We start from the raw sequence: 21513 nt of genomic DNA on the forward strand, positions 1-21513 counted from the left end.
ACATAGCAGATGTAGAATTTTTAGGATGTATGCACATACTATATATGCTATAACATACTGTTTTAATGGTGAAAAATTAAATTCAGTACATGTTGTCACAGTATATGAATTTGGACATGGGAAGTAACTAAAGTGTAAAGCGCAATATAAAGAACATCTGTTTGATTCTCTCTGCAGGTGTTTCACACAATCTGTGTCCTTGGATGTTCATTCAACAGTTTACTGCATTATCAAGAGCTTTGTACTTACTTTCACAGGAGCAGGTGATCATCTACAACCCACAAACAATTCATCATCTTCAAAGCATTTAGATCTCACAATACTACAATCTAAGCCGGCTCTCTGATTAAAGGCACATGATTTTTCGAGTCAAATGTTTATTTCTCACATCAGGACAAATGCTTAAGGGTCTGGATCTTTATTTACACTGCAGACGGCTGACCTGGTCACTTTGTTCCATGTTGCTCCAAAACATTTGGGCTCTGGATGCAAATAGCAGAGGACGAACAACCTACGATCGGATTGGTTGGCACGCTCCGTCCCAGAACTCGGTGCCTGCTAGTGTGGTATGGCTGGCACTTTAGCCGACCTGACCATGTTTAGATGTTCCCTTTAGTACAGCAGTGTAAATATGACTCAGCTCTGGACTATTTTGAGGTTAAACACGGTTACGCCAGAATCATGATTTTTCACTTGATTACAAACCAAGCAATACAAAAATGTACAAGAAAAATATTTTTAAAATTAGGTATTAATCTATATGATTAAATGGACTGTGGACATCTTAAAGATCGATCACGATATACAGGGTTCCCACACCTTAGTTAACTTCAAATTCAAGGACCTTTCAAGGACTTTCCAGGTCCAATACCCTTAAATTCAAGGAGTAAATGTGGGGACACATTTCAAGTGAGAGCACATCGTGTTACCTTTTAAGATACATTGTTACAGTTCCCTTTCGAGGGAACTCGTGCTGTGTCACTATGGTGACACATTGGGGACACCTCCAGGGGTAAGTGCGTATAAATGTGTATATCAAATTCAACCAATGATGAGGCTTAACGACAAAGACAGGGTGACGTGGGAGCCAGGAAGTATATCGCTATCTGTAATATTGCCAAAGATGGTGTTACAGGGACGCAGGAAGTATGGCAAGGGAGATGCAGCGTCTCGTTCCCTTCCAAGGGAACAACAGTTATATACATAACCCGAGGCATTTTCATTTGAGTATACTGTCTCACATTGGAACAAATCATGAATTAAATGCTGTTTTAATGGACTAGTGCTGTTACACATGACACTACTATGAAATGATATTAAAATAAACAACAACATAGTTTATAGGAGATGAAGAGCTCTGGATCTGCCGCATCACACAACAGGATTTTTCTCATTTAAACCAGACAAACCTTGTGGCCTTCACAATCCTATCCTCATCTCCGGCCTTGAATGTGAGGTCAGTGATCTCTTATCTGTCCCGACAAATCCAGAAACATCTAACTCAGTGGACAAAGTTTGAGGAACAGTATCTGGTGTACAGGCTAGTTTACTGTAAATCATTGTTTACTCACGTTTAGTCAATGTGGCGTTTCATTGGTTCAACCAATTTACACAACGATGAAGTTCACAGAAAAACATTTCTGACGTGTGTCCACATGCTGACATGTTCAATGAACTAACAAGTGAACTATTGATTAGTTGTTCCGGCACATTTGCGTTCAAAGTGACCAAACAACTACTCATCATCTTTTCCTGAACAACTGACGTTACAACATTTCACAATCATTCAATTTTCTTGCTTTATGTTTCTATAACACACGTAACTCTGCCGATTAACCAGGCTTTGATTTTACCCTGACCTCTATCCTCTCGTACCCAGACTGTTAGCTACTAGGGTCAGAAAAGAGAGATTTTGATGTAACGTCCCAAAAGGCCATCTGGCACACTAACACACTAACACTACACCATTGCATAATAATGATTTCTATAAAAATTATTTTGTCATTCTGAAATTGAGAACACAAACAGCACGAACTGCAACTTTTGATATTTAGAGGTTCAATGCTTTCTTTCAAAACATCTACACTAGTAAATACAATTAGATTTTTAACATGTACCATGGTAATACTATGGATTGGCAGAAGTACTTGGGTGCACGTATGAATACGGTAATCATTTTGTACCATGGTATGCATCAAAGGTACCATTTGACACCATCATTGTACCACGGCATTGCATTTTAAGGGTAAATCTAAGGGTGAAAGGATGCGTTCCATATTGAAGAGTATTATTGTAGACATATCTGTCAGTTTTACAAGCCACTGCAATCTAAACTACTGTACACAGGGAAGAGATGATACATGAAATAATATATCAAATTCAAATATATGGCAATAGGTTTATATCCCAATAAACAGTCCTGTCAATCAAAGACAAACCCTAAACAGTAAAGAATATATCACATGATTACAGATCTCACTGCAATAATAGGAGGCTCTTTGCTAAAGATATCTTCATTTTCATCTACAAAGCAAACAAAGCAAAAGCATTCCAGCATTCGTCTTCTTTTGAAGGGCTATCTTCGGTCATTAAATGGAAAATGGAAGTAATGCATATTTTTGAGTCAGGAATGATAACAATTGTAGACAACCTTAGCTTGCAAAAAAAATTATTTGCTAAACTATTAGCTTAATTAAATAATTTAATGTTTTTATTTAGATGCATTGAAGCAGTTGCACCCTTTGACTTTCTGGTTGCACCACCTGAACTCCTACTTGGATGCTGGTATAACCTTTTGCATGTGATATCAAATTTATAAATATACTTTTTAAATACAATTAAAAAGTGTTTGATAAAATAGCATTTTTACAGTGGTTGTACCACCTGACACAGAAAAGTGTACAAGCCTACCCATTACATTAAAGTAGCTATTTTTTCAATATTTGAGGGAAATTTACAAACTTATCTTGCAGCCACAAAAAGACCACCTGGGCTTCGCTTGATGATGTGATATCATGTTTACTATTTACACATTTTAACTTCTTACACTTCCTATAATCTTTTTAATTCTTATTGGGGTGGTTTCCCAGACAGGGCTTATCCTTGTCCCAGACTAAAATGCATTTTTGAGCTGCCATAATTAAAAAAAAAACTGGCATATCTAGACATATATCAGTAGTACAGTTGTTTAGATGCACACCAGTAATGTTTTTGTAAGGTATGTTTGTAAAAACTATATAAATGACATAATATAACCTAGTCCTGGATTAATCTAAACCCTGTCTGGGAAACTGCCCCATTAAATTGTATAGTATAGTATTTAATATATAGTATTTTTTGCTACTGGATTGCCTTAGGGGTTGTGCACACCAAAACTTTTAAACGCAGCTGAAAATGCCTGGAGAATCCCGAATGCCAGTTGTTTTTACGTTTTTGTCTTTAGCTAAGTGCTTTGATAGCTCTGATACTTCAGCTGTGAGCCGGTTGGTTGCTGAGTCCCGCCCCTCCTCCACTGTGATTGGACGGCCGTGTGAAAACTTACATTGACGAGCGGAGCTTTTCACCCAAAGTTGAATCTCTTTTAAGTGAACTATTGATTAGCTCAGCGCCGAGCGCGGAAAAAATGCTGAGCGCGTAAAAACCGCCGAGCGCCGGGGAAGAAAAAGCTAGCTTCTGGCTTATCACTGGGATTTTCTCCTAGAGTTTTTATTAACCCCTTGGGAGACAGCTGACATTAGATTAACTTAGAATTTTCTTCTATAGACAGTTTCACTGAACTGAAGTGAACTTCTGGTCTGTATTTATTTATCGGTCTGGCTAATGGCTGATCTCTGAAACACACATTGTCGAAAATAAAATGTTATGGTTTGCTAAAGATGGATGGATCGCCGCAGTGCAGAAAGGTTTGGCAGCAGCTTACATTGTATACATTAATTTTACACAATAACGTTAGCTCAGTGTAATAGTTGATACGCGTTATACGTGTAATATATGAGCAAAGGTTTTTTACTTGTCATTTATTTCCCTTGTTATCAGAAATAAAAGTTGTTATTGTTGTCTGTTGTTATTGATTCTATGTGGAAGTCTACCGAAAGTTGCTTTCAGTCCACAAAAGTCGTTTGTTTATGTTGTTGTGGCTGAAACCGTCTATATACGTTACATTATTACTCCGCCACTAGTACGGTTTAATCTTAGCCGCTGTACTTTTGATGTCCTCTGATTTACTCTTGTTTTTATTAATGGAAAGCTGTTTTGGAACAATTAAACAATAAGCGCTATATAAATAAAATTGAATTGAATAAAATGCCCATTGTAGTACTTTGACATTTGAGAACATCCAGATTGTTGGACAAAAGTTTGTTAAAGGGCACCTATTTTATTGCTAAAAACAACGTTAATTTGGGTATTTGGTAAAATAACACAATAATAATAATATTAAAAAACACATTATTTTCCACATACCGTACATTTTCGTAGCCCCAGATATCACTCTCTTCCTGAAACAAACGGATTTGAAAAGCTCTGTCCTTGATTGGCCAGCTAATCTGTACCTTGTGATTGGCCTGTATACGGAAATGTGACGCTCCTTACCATGTTTGAAAGATTCGCTCACAATGCAATGCTAACAGGAGTAAACTTACAGGCTGTGAGTCAAAGTGATAGGAAATTATGATAATGTCGGTCTACTTCACCAATCCAAGGAACTAAACTGTTGCCTACAATCTGTGTGTTTGTTGTAGTCTAAGAAAAGAGATTTACGTTGGGGATGATAACTCGCATCATCGTTTACTTTAGGGTTTGTACCTTTTGCATTTCGTTAACATTTACTAATACACACTTACACACCAAAGAAAATGTAAAATCGTGAATCGGACAATAGGTGCTCTTTAACTATCCTAACATCCCAACCACTGATATTCGTGAAATTTATTTATAAGGTTTCGCACATAAAATAATGTCAAAATATCTTATTTTTGAATTTTTTATCATTTAAACACCATTTAAGCAGTTGCCTTAAACTGATCGTTTGTATGGACAGTTGCATCGACCGAAGTTTGAGACCAAAACAAAAATGTGTATTTATAATAAAAAATACTGAAAATGTATTCAAACTAAAAAGGTTTTATAGAATAAAGTGACACTTTATGTCATAAATGTATCAAGTTATTTTTAAAGTAGGCTATATATTGCCCCCAGACACACAAGCATGCATGTCACGTCACTGACCCAAACATCAATAATAATCTGATGATCATAGAGAACAACACAATGCGCCCTTACACTCTTCAATGAAACAAGCAATCTCTTAAATTACTTAAACAACAAAATATTAAGGTAGATACTCAAACAAAACACGGTGTAAAGTAGATATAACCCCATTAAATGAATTATAGGGTTTTTTCACATGCACATCTACAGCCTATTTATATACAAAGGCGATCAAAATTGTCACTGTGTCCAAAACATGTGCCCACATCCATCAGCTTCTATTAAGTATGTCCCTCATGCGTTTCTTTTTTTATATAAATACATAAATAAGACATAGTACTTTCCATATGAGCATTTGAACAAATACATCGATGTTAAATTGCCAATAAAACATGAATTTCTCACCGGTGCACGAGCAGAGACGCGCTACTGTATCCTCTGATCTTCACAATGAGAAACTGTAAGTTCGTAACTTTCCGCGTGTTTTGATCTTTTATGCTTCTTCGGTTTTTCTCCTCGCGTGGTTTGTTTGAGCACAATGGAGACAATGCGTTTTTCCTCACACTGGTTCCGAACAACTGGTTTGAGGGTTAAAGTGAACTGAACTGGTAAAGGGGTCTATGGCTGAGCAGTGGGGGTTGTTTAGGTCCCGCCCTCGAAACGCCCCACTGAGACGAGGCCACGCCCACTCCATGCTGAGGTTCAAGAGTATGACGTTTTGCTAACTTCATAGGTAAATGATGAAGGCAAAGGTTCAGACTCTTTTGTTACTTATAAAAAGCAAAATATGTTGGCATAACATTGTGTTCGCAGCACAAAGGTCAAATGTTTGATTTAAAATATGTGTAACCTCTTGGTCACTTTGTATAAAAATGTTTGCCAAATGCATAAATGAAAACGTGAGAAGAAAATTAACAAGTTATAGTTGTAGATACAATGTGATTAATTTATACTTCACAATATTTTGACATGAATAAAAATCAATACAAATCAATATCTTACTATGAACAAACTTGATAATATGGACAGATAATAAAGATAATGTAATGATTTTTTTGTGTAGACATGATGATTTTGTGTTGTTGTTGTTGTTGTTTTACTTGAATTAAACTATAGTTGTTACATAATGCACATTTTTATGTTTTGATCCAGAGTAGGGCTGTCACAATATCAGACTTTCACTACACGGTTACTAGGCCCAAACCAAGTAGCAGTGACAACATTATTGTGATATATATTGACATGTATTTTAATGTAATGTCATCTGTCCAATTCATCTTGTTTATTTTATTATTGTGGGGTTTTTTTGGCCAATAAATTATACTCAAAAGACAAAAGTAGGAAGCCAGAATGTGAGTTTGTAACCATTCAAATTTGTATAGGCGACTGAATATAATAGTATCATATGTGTACTATAAACACAATTACAACAATTATGGTTTTTAAAGGGCACCTATTTCATTTCTAAAAAACATTTATTTTGTGTATTTAGTGTAATACAATGTGTTTGCGTGGTTTATGGTTAAAAAACACATTATTTTCAACATAACGTACATTTTTCTAGCTCCAGATTTCACTTTCTTCCTAAAACGGTCTGATTTTGTCTAAAACTCATTGATTTGAAAAGCGCTGTGTCCCTGATTGGCCAACTAATCTGTACGTTGTGACAGGGAGTGTCTTGCGTGTATTTTGTGAACGTGAGCGTCTCTTTTATCATAAACGGTTTTGACGCGTGTGCAGCGGGCACTTATTTTGACATTGTTCACATGACACATCAAAAATATATTTTGAAAACGCAAGCAACACACATGACACTGCGAACACTTATTTTAAATTTGCGCCCCTCGGATAGGCAGTCACGAGTCGCCACTGGTTGTGACGCTCCTTACCATGTTTGAAAGATTCGGTCGCAATGCTAACAGAAGTTAACTTACAGGCTGTATTTTAGAAGCGGGAGGAACCGTCGTGTCCATGTCAATAACAAGCCTAGAAAGTAAACTGTTGCCTACAATCCGTGTGTTAGTTGTAATCCAAGAAAAGAGATTTATGTTGGAGACGATAAAACGAGTCATTGTTTACTTTGAGATTTGTATCTTTTGCACATCGTTAACATGTACTAATACACACTTACAGACCAAAGGAAATGTAAAACCGTGAATCGGACAATAGGTGCCCTTTAATATTACGGTTATTGTCAATACCGGTATATTGTGACACCCCTAATTCAGAGCTATGAATGCCTATTAAACCGTTTAATAATGCAGGACATTGTATTGGAAGAGCTCCTCGCATTTAACAGATGTCCAGTGTCCTGTTGTCTGTAATGGGTTTATATATATATATAGTGGATGTGTGTGAGTGTCTGGGGTCAGCAGGGGTTAGGTGGATATACTTCATTTACTGCAGCTGTTTAAAAACACTCCATCTATTTAAACCATGGAATGCTGTCCAGGATTTAAATAGACAGAGGACATGAACGCCGATGATCCACATACACATGTTGTAAAGTCATTTACCTGTTCATTATGAGAAAAAAATATATACATTTAAATACAAATATATACAAATAAATACATTTTTAAATACAAATTTTTTAAATTTATTTTTCCCAATCATTTTCATAACAATGGTTTTGGAGGCCTGAAAGTCCTTTTTGAAATGGAGTTTTTAAATGCAACTTTTTAAAGGTGCATTGTGTAACTTTTAGAAGGATTTCTTGACAGAAATGCAATATAACTATATTATCAGTGGTGTATAAAGACCTTACATAATAAATTGTATTGTTTTTATCTAAGTACACCGTTGGCCTCCTTACATGTTGCTGCCACGTCTCTACAGTAGCCCTAAACCGACAAACTTCTCTACGTTTCGTCCCTACGCTGTCTCATGCTGGATTCACACCAAACGCGGTAGAGGCGGCAAACACGCACTATTCGCATGTAGTTGGCTGCTTGAACAATTTAAGTTTACTCGCTTGATTCGCACGTGAAAGCCGCACGTGGAATTCTAGTCATTTGAGACATTCTCGCAGAAATTTGCGTCATGGGAGGGGCTTCTGCGACTCTGCTCGCTTTCTGTAATCACGTCACTACTACAGCAAGCTCTTGATTGGTTAACGTGGTGCAATTTTCCACCAAAGTTCAGATTTTGAAAGTTGTGCGTTTCCCACGACAATGTTCAATTTGCGTCATTCGCACCTTCATCTGCGTCAATGAGGCGGATTCGCGTCTACCGCATCACACTTCACACCTCATTCACACAGCGAGACCTTCAGATGCGCATAACCATGTCTTTACATTGACTTAAAATTTAAATCACTCGCGCTTGACGCCTCTACCACGGCTGGTGTGAACGTAACATCAGACAATGACATGCTTGTCCTATGGCAGCTACCGTAGCTTCTCTTTGCGTTTCGAAATTGAGGTCGGTTGCAATTCGCAATCTCACCACTAGATGCCGCTAAAAATCAACATTACACCTTCAAAAACAATATCATCTCAGTATAAACTACAAATTTTTGAATGTGCCAAAACAACGTTTAAACATCATTATATTGCCAACTACTGGCCTGGCATGCATAATGCAGCCTTTTTATGAATTCATGTGAACGGGGATTGTGTTGAGAACGTTTATGTTATGAGAAACTTTTCAAAAGTGAAAAGAAAAACTTTGTACATCATAATCGTTTTTAGTACATCATTGATAGAAATAGTGATGCTTGCCTTTTTACTTTCTCAAGAAAATGTGAGCTACTTTTGTCTGTGCAAAGTAATGCCAGGGTGTTGCTGATCCTTCACAAAAACCCCAGCACACCTTAACTAATTTAATGGGAATATGTATGCATTTATATATCTGAGGTGGGTAATTAATATGAATTCGATCGTACAAAAACTTACAATTATTAAAAAACAATGCTGTACCAACTCTAGCCTCAGACGTCACACCCACAGACCGTTGGCTGAACGTCTGATGCATACAAAACACTTCAGCAGATTTGAAGTCGTCCTCTGATTGGTTGAATTATTCAGGATTTCCTGGAGACCATTTTTAATGGTCCGCTCAGAAAAAATGATCTAAGAAAAAGCAGTCGTGTTTACATTGATAACAGTGTGCTTTACCAAGAACCAATAAATATATAATTTTTATCCATTTGAGATATTATGTTTTTATATTGTTGTTTAAACTTTAGAGACATTCGTGAATGATCAACATGATCTCACAAAGTTCCGTGGCATAGTCACAGAATTTTGTGCTCATTTTTCCGTGGCATTCTCACGGATCTCCGCATTTTTCCGTGGCCCTGCTACGGACTGTCTTTTTCGTGGCATTCTCACGGATTGGTTACTCAACTGCTTTTTCCTATTTTCAAACCATTTTCGCTTCGGTTTAGGGTTAGATTTGGTGTTTGCGTTAGTATGTCACTTTAACTATTGGTTTATACTATTTTTTCTGCTTTATTCTTTTATATTTTCTAAACTTTAAACAATTGTTGCCTGGCGTTGGGGTTAGAGTTGGGTTTGGGTAGGGATGTCATTTCATGTAAATCTAACCCTAAACCGAAGCGAAAATGGTAAGAAAATAGGACAAAACAGTTGAGTAACCAATCTGTGAGAAGGTCACGGAAAAGACAGTCCGTAGCAGGGCCACGGAAAAATGCGGAGATCCGTGAGAATGCCACGGAAAAATGAGCACAAAATTGTGTGACTATGCCACGGAACTTTGTGAGGAATGATGGTTGAAATCTCCACGTCCCTTAACATTGATGCATGATTGGTTGCTTTAACTTTCTTTTATATTTTGGGCGGTCCTTGGACACTCAAAGTGCCCATGGTTCCCAGACCTCCAGAACTGGCTACTTGAGACTATACCACCCCTAACCTCACCCCCAAACCCAAAGTCACAGGGGTAATAAGTAAATCATACAAAAATTACCACTTTGGTGGGATAATTTCACATGAATTAGCCACCTTGGAAAGTAGGTACGATTGCCATGAGACTGTGTTGGCACATCTATTCGTAACACGCTGCATGATTTAATGCATTATTCCTGTCTGCAGAAACTAACATGTGTCAGCGATAGAAATAGTGATGCTTGCCTTAGCAAACACGCAGATGTGCAGATGGTTAAATTCAAACACTGACTGCCATGTCAGTTCACTAGATTCACATCTTTTCTCCCCATCCACTAAAAAGTGTTTCATTAAACTGTTACATTTAAAGATCAAAGAAGGTAACACAGTGGGGTTTGAATATATAGTTTTGGCTGTGTGTGTGTCACAGTGAGAGGTAAATGATCATCTGACAGAGCTGTCAAACCGCTGTACACTTGCACTCGACTAGATTCATTACTTTAATGAAATGTTTCCGTGGCAGACGTGATGTAACCTGTGGGTAAGCATGCCCTCATGACCGACACCAGATCCAGTTTCAGGGGGAAATTTTCCTCGTAGTTGTCTGGTGTGTGGATTTGGGAATTATTTACTGTAAGCGAAGACTCTCAAATTATTTCCCTTTCATATAAATTTATATGAAAAATATTCTTACAATAATATGCTTACAATGGCAAGATGGTAATGTATGTAAATTTTTATATAAAAATTTTAATATATTTAATATGCATCATCTCCATTTAGAGATGTTTACTCTTTTACTCATAAATTTCTTAGGACACTTGAAAAAATATGTAAACAAAAAGAGGGACCTGTACACAGTCGTCATCAGTTAATGGTTAAACACGATCCAGCCGGCTGACCTGGATTAAGTTAAGAACAGTACACCAGGCCGTTCTATTATTTTGTACACTTCATGTATTTGTGCTGTTTCTTTTACTGTAAACATCTGCTAATTGAAACTTTGATCTGTGATGCAGAGTCCTGTTGATTTTAATACATTTTTCTTCAGTCATCACCACTACTGGACCTCATGTGTCTATACATGTTTACCTTATTTAAAAATCAATCACCTGTGTCCTGCACTACAGGAAACCTAATAGTTTTTCATATTAATGCTCAGCCTGTTCTCCATCAGTTCAGTCGGCTCACATGTCCTAAAACTGAGCTGTGGAAAACACTTCATTGATGTGACGAAGGTCAAAGACAACAAGAGATGCATCAAATACTAGAGCTGTCATCTCTTACCTGTGCTTCTGTAACCATGGAGACGCACTGATAGGAGACTATCTGGTTTATTCTAATAGTGGACCATCAATTGTTTTTCGCAGTGTTGGAAGCTCCTAATGGTTTCATCACAAACACCTGCACCCCTGTCATCTATCAGATGTGCTAAGAGAAAAACACCTGGCCTTCTGAAGAGGAAATGAAAACAAGGAGACAGACACACAGACAGACAGACAGACAGACACACAGACAGACAGACAGACAGACAGACAGACATAGAGAGAGACAGACAGACAAAAAGACAGTCAGTTAGTCAGACAGACAGACAGACAGACAGACAGACAGACTGACAGTCAGACAGACAGACACACAGACAGACAGACAGACAGACACACACACAGACAGACAGACAGACAGACAGACAGACAGACATAGAGAGAGACAGACAGACAAAAAGACAGTCAGTTAGTCAGACAGACAGACAGACAGTCAGTCAGTCAGTCAGACAGACAAACAAACAGACAGTCAGTTAGTCAGACAGACAGACAGACAGACATACAGACAGACAGACAGACAGAAAAACAGTCAGTCAGTTAGTCAGACAGACAGACAGACCATCAGACAGACAGACAGTCACTCATTCAGACAGACAGACCATCAAACAGACAGTCATTCGGTCAGTCACTAAGTCAGACAGACAGAAAGACAGACCGTCAGACAGACAGACAGTCACTAAGTCAGACAGACAGACCGTCAGACAGACAGACCGTCAGACAGACAGACAGACCGTCACTAAGTCAGACAGACAGACAGACAGACAGACAGACAGACAGACAGACTGTCAGACAGACAGTCATTCAGTCATACAGACAGACAGACCGTCATAAAGACAGACAGACAAACGGACAGACAGACTGTCAGAAAGAGAGGCAGACTGTCAGACAGACCATTAGATAGGCAGACAGTCATTCAGTCAGTCAGTCACTAAGTCAGACTGACAGACAAACAGACCATCAGACAGACAGACAGTCACTCAGTCAGACAGACAGACAGACCGTCAGAAAGACAGTCAGACAGACAGACAGACAGACATACAAACTAACAGGCAGTCAGTTAGTCAGACAGACAGACAGACAGTCAGAAAGAGAGACAGACCATCAGACAGACCATTAGACAGACAGACAGTCATTCAGTCAGTCACTAAGTCAGTCAGACAGACAAACGGACAAACAGTCAGTTAGTCAGACTGACAGACAAACAGACCATCAGACAGACAGACAGTCACTCAGTCAGACAGGCAGACCGTCATAAAAACAGTCAGACAAACAGACAAACGGACAGTCAGTCAGTTAGTCAGTCAGACAGACAGACAGACAGACAGACACACAGACAGACAGTCAGAAAGAGAGACAGACCGTCAGACAGACCATTAGACAGACAGACAGTCATTCAGTCAGTCACTAAGTCAGTCAGACAGACAGACAGACAAACGGACAGACAGACAGTCAGTTTATCAGACAGACAGACCATCAGACAGACAGACAGTCACTCAGTCAGAAAGACAGACAGTCAGACAGACAAACAGACAGACAGACAGACAGACAGTCAGACCGTCAGAAAGACAGACAGACAGACAACTGGACAGACAGAAAGTCAGTTAGTCAGTCAGACAGACAGACAAGTGGACAGACAGACAGATAGATAGACAGACACACAGACAAGCAGACAGACAGACAGACAGACAGATAAATAAAAATGTTGGGTTGTTTTTAACCTTGCATTAGGTCAATAAGATGAACCTAACCCATTTGGGTTGTAATGTTAACTGTGCTACCCATTGGGTCAAATATAAACATTTTCTAGGTTAATTTAGACCAGCGGTTGGGTTTGTACCTTTTTGACCCAGCGTTGGTTTGAAAATAACCCAGAGTGTAGTTCATGTTAACTAATGCAGTATATTAATGTTAACGAATATGAACTATATTGTAAAGTGTTTGCAGGTACTTTACACACCATGCTCTTCTTAGTAAAACAAATTTCGCAACGCTCTCTGTTTTGGGTTTCATGAGTTTTCATGTTTTGTTTGCAGAGTAAAGTGGGCGTCCAGCTACAGAGCTTATCTGACTGGGTGATGGTTTTTAAACTTAAACAATAACATATTAACTTGAACCAAAACACAGAGAATGTTCCCAGTATGTAAAACATATTCATATTTTGGCCTATTAAATGAAATGCTTTATTATCCTCTGTAAAACAAGATTTCACTTAATAGTGCCCATAAACACACCAATGTTCTGTAAACACATTACCACGTGATATTCACTCACAAGGTTGCGTATAACAACTGTTTTACTACGACAGTAAACATGCCTCGTCCAATCATATTTTAGAGCTGAAATTTTGGCTATGCTGACCAAATATATTCATTTAGATCTTGAAAAAGTAAATATACATGTTTCATTCATTGTATAACATAATAATAAAATCATTCAATTTAAAATGAGCAGTGATTAGGCTATTGTACAGAACTTTACAAACCAAAATATTTTTATGAACACTATTGTAAAACAACAAAGCCTAACAAGTTCAGATGTAGAGTTCAGATCCGCTCCTCAACTTTCAGTTCATTAAACAGCAATGTGCTGAACTTCAGCAGGGTCTCCACTAACAAGCTCTGGTCATCTCACACTGTGATGGGAATCAACTTCAGTGCCAAGGAACAGCGTGTCCAAACGGGAGACCCGCCGGATGGAAAATAGCCAACACAAAACACATCAAGAAATTGTTTACAAAGACTTGAATGAATGAATTGTGGTATCGGACAGCGGGCGTCAACTGTTAAACTAACCAAAGAGATGCTTTTCTTACACATTTCCGGTCAAACAGTAAAAGCCAATGCATGTGTACAGATACAAACCTTCACCTTATGACCACATGGAGCAAAGACCTTTAGCAACAACACTGGACACAAACATCACACTCTCAGAAAAAAAAGGTACATGAAGGTACAAAAGTCGTCACTGGGTCAGTATCTCTTTCAAAAAAGTACACTTTTGTAGCTAAAAGGTACAAACTGGTACCTGAAAAGTAACTAAATAGGACATTTTTAAAACGTACCGTCCCAGTTACAAAAAGGTACAACTTTTATACATTTTGTCTGAAAGTGACTATAAATACACAATATCATATACAATACTGTACAGTATATACAAAATATAAACATTCTGATGATAGCTTCATTTATGGTTTAGAGTAAGCTGAAAGCTCATTATCTAAAGTACAATTTTAATACTTAATTTACAGTAACATGTTTGACATGCATACGGTCCCAAAAAAAAAAAAATCTCTGGCCAAAAATATGTTTTAAATTGATTTAATTTTAATATTTTTGAATTTGAAATATAACAATATATAATATAAATATATTTAAATTTAATATCAACATATATTTCAAGCAAATACATTTCTAATTTTACAACCCATGTGGCGAAAAATGTATTTTCGGCCAAAATATATTTTAAATATGTGCTAAATACATTGCTAAATACATGCCTAATTTACTTTTATAAAGCATATTTTAGAAGTAGAAAATATTTGTCATTTTAACATTTTCAAATCTGTTATGTTTACAGGTTTACAACATAAAGTTTTCCTTCTAATGCAATCTAAACATATCACTGAAAAAACTTCTGGACATCGGTTGCACATAATTAAATTAGCTTTTCCTAAAATGAAATTAACATTAATTAAAATTCATTTCATTTAAAGAAAACTTGATTCAATCATGTTAAACTGGTGTACATAATTAAATTAGGTAGATCCAACAATAAAAAAAAAACATTTTAAGAAAATTTAATTCAGTGTGCACCTGGAGATTTTTTCAGTGTTGGATTTTATACATATATATATATATATTTATAAAACGGTTAGTTCCAATCCTTGATTCTGATTGGTCAATAGGTGTGCTTTATTCACAATAAAACACTGCTATGACCGCTTCACCCAACGGTTCTATTTAATATCACTGCGCCCTTAGCAACACCCTTAGCAACACATAAACATATAATGAGACAAAGTCTGAGAACAGTTTGTTGTTTTTATTTGAGCTTTCATGTTGTTGTTCGCAGTCAGGGACTATTTTTTCTAGCGGAAGGAATGCTTTTATTGATTTAACTTCATGAAAGTTGCACTAATATTTTTTTTACTTTAATATTGTGTGGTAACCGTTTTATAAAAGCGGTAAGGTACTCGAGGCAAGTGCTGTGTCGTGAATAAGTAACGGCTGAAGGGGTTTGCGTCGTGCCTAACAATGCCCTTCGCCGGTTACTTATTCACGATACAGCACAGCCTCTCGTACCTTATTGCTTACATATATATATATATATATATATATATATATATATTTCCAAAATATACTAAAAATGGCCCAAAATATATTGGTGAAGAATATATTTCTGTAAACATATTCCATATATTTTGAAAAAATTTAATTTATATATATATATATATATATATATATATATATAGCTAATATATATATATATATATATATATATATATATATATTTGGTGTTTATGGGACATATATATATATACACCAATAATCCAGAACTAACCATGAATATAAATGATCATAGCCGCCTCACTAATGCAACAACCTTTAGTGTAAAAATAGCAATAAATCATGAATCTTTACAATTATTACAATTGCTAGTTGTTGTTGCATAACATATCAATCATTATTTTAATAGCTTAACTTTAGACTGTATGGATTTCAGTGATCTAATAGATTTTTGTTTATGCTTGAAGCGGAGAGTTTCTTCAAAAATACTAAAAGCAAAGTTGGCAAAGCTGTGGGATTTTGGGGATTTGTGTCCTGATTACAGTGTTCCAGTATACATACACTAGAGAGCAGCAATGTGAGAATTTGTGAAGGGGGTTCATAACAACAAGTAAAGACAAGCCAGGAGAGGATTCAGAAGTCAAGAGAAACAGAAGATGAATTGTGAATAAAACGGTCACAAAAACATTGCAGGTAATTTTGTGTATCAGGGGATTTCATTTAAAATAATGAACAGCTTAAGCAAAGAAAATAATTATGTATTCGCTACAGGCACCCATTGGTGGACCTTCATGGATATTGCACTAATGTTCTTTTATCTCTTAAAGGGATAGTTCACACAAAAATAAAAATTATGTCATAATTTCCTCTCTCTCATTTTGTTACAAACCTGTATAAATGTATTTGTTCTGATAACCATAAAGGAAGATATTTTCAGGAATGTTTGATACCCAAACCAATCATGAGTCCCATTCACTTTCATAGTAGAAAAATTATACTATGTAAGTGAATGGGGCTCATGATCGTTTGGTTACAAACATTCCTCAAAATATCTTCCTTTGTGTTCATCAGAAAAAGAAATTGGTTTGTACCAACATGAGCAAAAAATATTTGGGTGAACTATCCCTTTAAATACCGTCTCCATTCAATGACATTTATTTCACGTTTATGCGTTTGACAGATATGCATGTGACTTATGGTGCATTTGTCCTGTCCATAACAGTTGTCCTGTTAACATGTTGATCTAACAATTGAGCTACAGGAACAATACACACACAAGTTTGGAAAAAATGTAACATTTGGTTGAAAAGCACAGGGTGTCCCTGCTCGCCCTGCATGCAGGATGACTTATAAAATAACATTTATAAATATGTTAAATATTATGAATATATTATTAAATAAACAGGTCATAGGGTTCTTTGCAATAATGCAATAGAAAGAATAATGATTGGTTCCTCAAAGAACCATTCAGTTAAATGTAGAAGAACCATTCTTATATTTTTATAATCTTCAGATGTTAAAGGTTCTTCTATGAAACCATTTAGCAAAAATAATTATTTTATATTGCATCGTGAAGAATCTTTTTTTATTTAAAGGGCTAATATGGGTTTTTAGCGGAATCTAGTGGTGAGATTGTTAATTGCAACCAACAAAACGCATAGAGAAGCTACGGTAGCTGCCACATGTATATTATATTGCATTTCTGTCAAGAGATATAAAAGTCTCATTATTTCAAACATAATCTGTCACACTTAAAATTGTAATAAAAAAGAAAATACATAAAATGACAAAAAAGTTATTATAGAATTGCACAAAGTCTAATAAACATATCACATATTTCTTTAATGAAGATAAGAATGCAGTTAAAAATTGTGTTTTTCCTACAATTGTGGATTTGATTTTTGTAAAAAAAAAAATACACAGACAGGAAGAGATAAACACACATAAAACATCACTTGAGCTCTGTGACTCAGCAGTGAATCACACTGAGAGATACTGAATGCTTTGATTCACCGGAGGTCAAGCTGAAGCACAGATGAAAGAGCAAAACAAACAGGTGAGTCAGGAGAATAATTGATCCGCACTTCTGCCGTGTGACCTCTCTCAACAGACTGATGTGTACCAAAGTGAAAACAACACAGATTTATTCTCACTATCACAACAGGAGGCAACAGCTTCGTGGAAAAAGATGAAATGAGAGCACAGGGCAATATTTAATGTTACATTTGACCTTTTTATATTATTATGGTAAGACACCTCAGACAGGTAGCCTATTAAATCATAAATCATTCGCGTTTGTGTTTGGTGGCACCTGCTGGCAAACGAGGGTACTGCAATACTTTGAGATTAGCGAGTTTGTGGTTTTTAAATATGGTTTAAATGAATTAAAGCTATTTGAGCCTTAATTATACACATTCAAATATTAAGATTAGACAAATACAATATTAATTCCCATATTTATATCTCATTAATAGCTCAGACCAAATCAGGGATGTCAATGCTCTCTGTGAACTTACTTCAAGTTTGTAAAATTTAAATAAGTGAAGTCTATCAAAAAGTATGTTTCTTATTCTAGGACGTAAACAAAGAAAAATATAACATTTTGCATGAAGAAAGACAATTATACACACGAATAACGAAAGTGAAGAATCGCCAAAAAATAAAATATCTGAACACATGAAGACAAATATGGATATTTAGGATAAAATAAAACTGAATCATGCCTCTTTATGGGATTTGCTAAAGTAAGTGAACTTTTTAAGTCGTTTGAAAATCTTGACATATAATCATGATATAAAGATGATACTAGCGACCTCTAGTGATTTTTATAGAGAACTGCAGGCTCGTGCCATTTCAGTTTACATTTACAATCAAGTCCTTAGATTCAAAGCCATTACTTTATCATATTCTGATTACAAAAATCTGATCTAAAATAATGAACAAAAGAATTTAGGCACAATTAATAAAATAACGTTTGAAATATAAATAAAAATGCTTAAAGAAACTTTAAACAAGACGTCTCCAACCTTTTGGTGAGCAAGGGCTACCACAATGACTAAAACAATCTGGAGGGCTACTTTTTTAATATAGTCTGCTCAAAATTTTTTTGATTTACTTGCTGATTTTAAAGGGCACCTATTTTATTGCTAAAACAACGTTAATTTGTGTATTTGGTAAAATATCAAAATAATAATAATATTAAAAAACTAGGGCCGGGACTCGATTAAAAAAATTAATCTTATTAATTAGAGGCTTTGTAATTAATTAATCGAAATTAATCACATTTTAATCACATATAAATATTTGACCTGAGAACATTGAGAAGTTATTTTTTCACATGGATTTTTAGTATACCATCAATAATGACTGAATACATAAGTTTAAGCAACAAATTATTGTTTATTTTTGTTCAACCAAGTCATTGTACTCGGAGTCGGGCTAACGTCCACGCTAGCTGCTATATGTTTTGCATTGAGATGATACTTGAGGCTCGATATGTGCGGCGGTGATATGCGAATTCCTTGTTGCATAGCTTACACACAACCATGCTCTTATTGACGTTTCCATCCGTTCGTTTTTATTAAAAAAAATTCCCATCCACGGGGCCAACCAAAGCGATCTCATCAGCTTCTTCGTTCACTGTGGTTTGTTGTTGTCTGAAGTCATGATGAACGCCAGTTGGTGCTCCAGTATATTCGGTCCGCCGAAACCCATCCGATGAGAAATGTTCCGCGATGCAAAAAAAGTGTGATTAAAATGCGTTAAAAATGTTTAACGCGTTATTTTTTGTGTAATTAATTAATCTTAATTTACGCGTTAAAGTCCCGGCCCTATAAAAAACACATTATTTTCCACATACCGTACATTTTTGTAGCTCCAGATTTCAATCTCTTCCTGAAACAAACAAATTTGAAAAGCTCTGTCCTTGATTGGCCAGCTAATCTGTATGTTGTGATTGGCCTGTATACGGAAATGTGACGCTCCTTACCATGTTTGAAAGATTCCCTCACAATGCAATGCTAACAGGAGTTAACTTACAAGCTGTGAGTCAAAGTGATAGGAAATTATGATAATGTCGGTCTACTTCACCAATCCAAGGAACTAAACTGTTGCCTACAATCTGTGTGTTTGTTGTAGTCCCAGAAAAGAGATTTACGTTGGAGACGATAACTCGCATCATCGTTTACTTTAGGGTTTGTAGCTTTTGCATTTCGTTAACATTTACTAATACACACTTACACACCAAAGGAAATGTAAAACCGTGAATCGGACAATAGGTGCTCTTTAACTATCCTAACATCCCAACCACTGATATTCGTGAAATTTATTTATAAGGTTTCGCACATAAAATAATGCCAAAATATCTTATTTTTAAATTTTTTATAATTTAAACACCATTTAAGCAGTTGCCTTAAACTGATCGTTTGTATGGACAGTTGCCTCGACTGAAGTTTGAGACCAAAACAAAAATGTGTATTTATTATAAAAAATACTGAAAATGTATTCAAACTAAAAAGGTTTTATAGAATAAAGTGACACTTTATGTCATAAATGTATCAAGTTATTTTTAAAGTAGGCTATATAATGCCCCCAAAAATATGCATGTCACGTCACTGACCCAAACATCAATAATAATCTGATGATCATAGAGAACAACACAATGCGCCCTTACACTCTTCAATGAAACAAGCAATCTCTCAAATTACTTAAACAACAAATTATAAAGGTAGATACTCAAACAAAACACGGTGTAAAGTAGATATAACCCCATTAAATGAATTATAGGGTTTTTCACATGCACATCTACAGCCTATTTATATACAAAGGCGATCAAAATTGTTACTGTGTCCAAAGCATGTGCCCACATCCATCAGCTTCTATTAAGTATGTCCCTCATGCGTTTCTTTTTTTATATAAATACATAAATAAGACATAGTACTTTCCATATGAGCATTTGAACAAATACATCGATGATAAATTGCCAATAAAACATGAATTTCTCACCGGTGCACGAGCAGAGATGGCTACTGTATCCTCTGATCTTCACAATGAAAAACTGTAAGTTTGTAACTTTCCGCGTGTTTTGATCTTTTATGCTTCTTTGGTTTTTCTCCTCGCGTGGTTTGTTTGAGCACAATGGAGACAATGCGTTTTTCCTCACACTGGTTCCGAACAACTGGTTTGAGGGTTAAAGTGAACTGAACTGGTAAAGGGGTCTGTGGCTGAGCAGTGGGGGTTGTTTAGGTCCCGCCCTCGAAACGCCCCTCTGAGACGAGGCCACGCCCACTCCATGCTGAGGTTCAAGAGTATGACGTTTTGCTAACTTCATAGGTAAATGATGAAGACAAAGGTTCAGGCTGCAATGTTACTTATAAAAAGCAAAATATGTTGGCATAACATTGTGTTCGCAGCACAAAGGTCAAATGTTTGATTTAAAATATTTGTAACGTCTTGGTCACTTTGTATAAAAATGTTTGCCAAATGCATAAATGAAAACGTGAGGAGAGAATTAACAAGTTATAGATGTAGATACATTGTGATTAATTTATACTTCACAATATTTTGACATGAATAAAAATCAATAAAAATCAATATCTTACTATGAACAAACTTGATAATATGGACAGATAATAAAGATAATGTAATGATTTTTTTGTGTAGACATGATGATTTTGTGTTGTTGTTGTTGTTGTTTTACTTGAATTAAACTATAGTTGTTACATAATGCACATTTTTATGTTTTGATCCAGAGTAGGGCTGTCACAATATCAGACTTTCACTACACGGTTACTATGCCCAAGCCAAGTAGCAGTGACAACATTATTGTGATATCTATTGACATTTATT

General features: G+C 36.0%; 1 protein-coding gene across 4 annotated transcripts in view; it reads right to left on the bottom strand.

The window, feature by feature from the left end:
• The window catches only part of slc38a3b (solute carrier family 38 member 3b), a 45518-nt gene extending 24667 nt beyond the window's left edge, over positions 1-20851 (bottom strand). Inside the window, exon 1 of one of the 4 annotated variants that reach the window (XM_073870487.1) lies at positions 20671-20851. The gene's annotated coding sequence lies outside the window, so the exon portion shown is untranslated. Of the gene's footprint in view, positions 1-249; positions 398-5613; positions 5817-20670 lie in introns of those variants that run through there. The other 3 variants (XM_055214343.2, XM_055214341.2, XM_055214342.2) reach the window with 3 other exon arrangements.
• Positions 20852-21513: the final 662 nt, after the last annotated feature.

Source organism: Misgurnus anguillicaudatus, chromosome 8 (genome assembly GCF_027580225.2).
Source record: "Misgurnus anguillicaudatus chromosome 8, ASM2758022v2, whole genome shotgun sequence".
Lineage (NCBI taxonomy): Eukaryota > Metazoa > Chordata > Actinopteri > Cypriniformes > Cobitidae > Misgurnus > Misgurnus anguillicaudatus.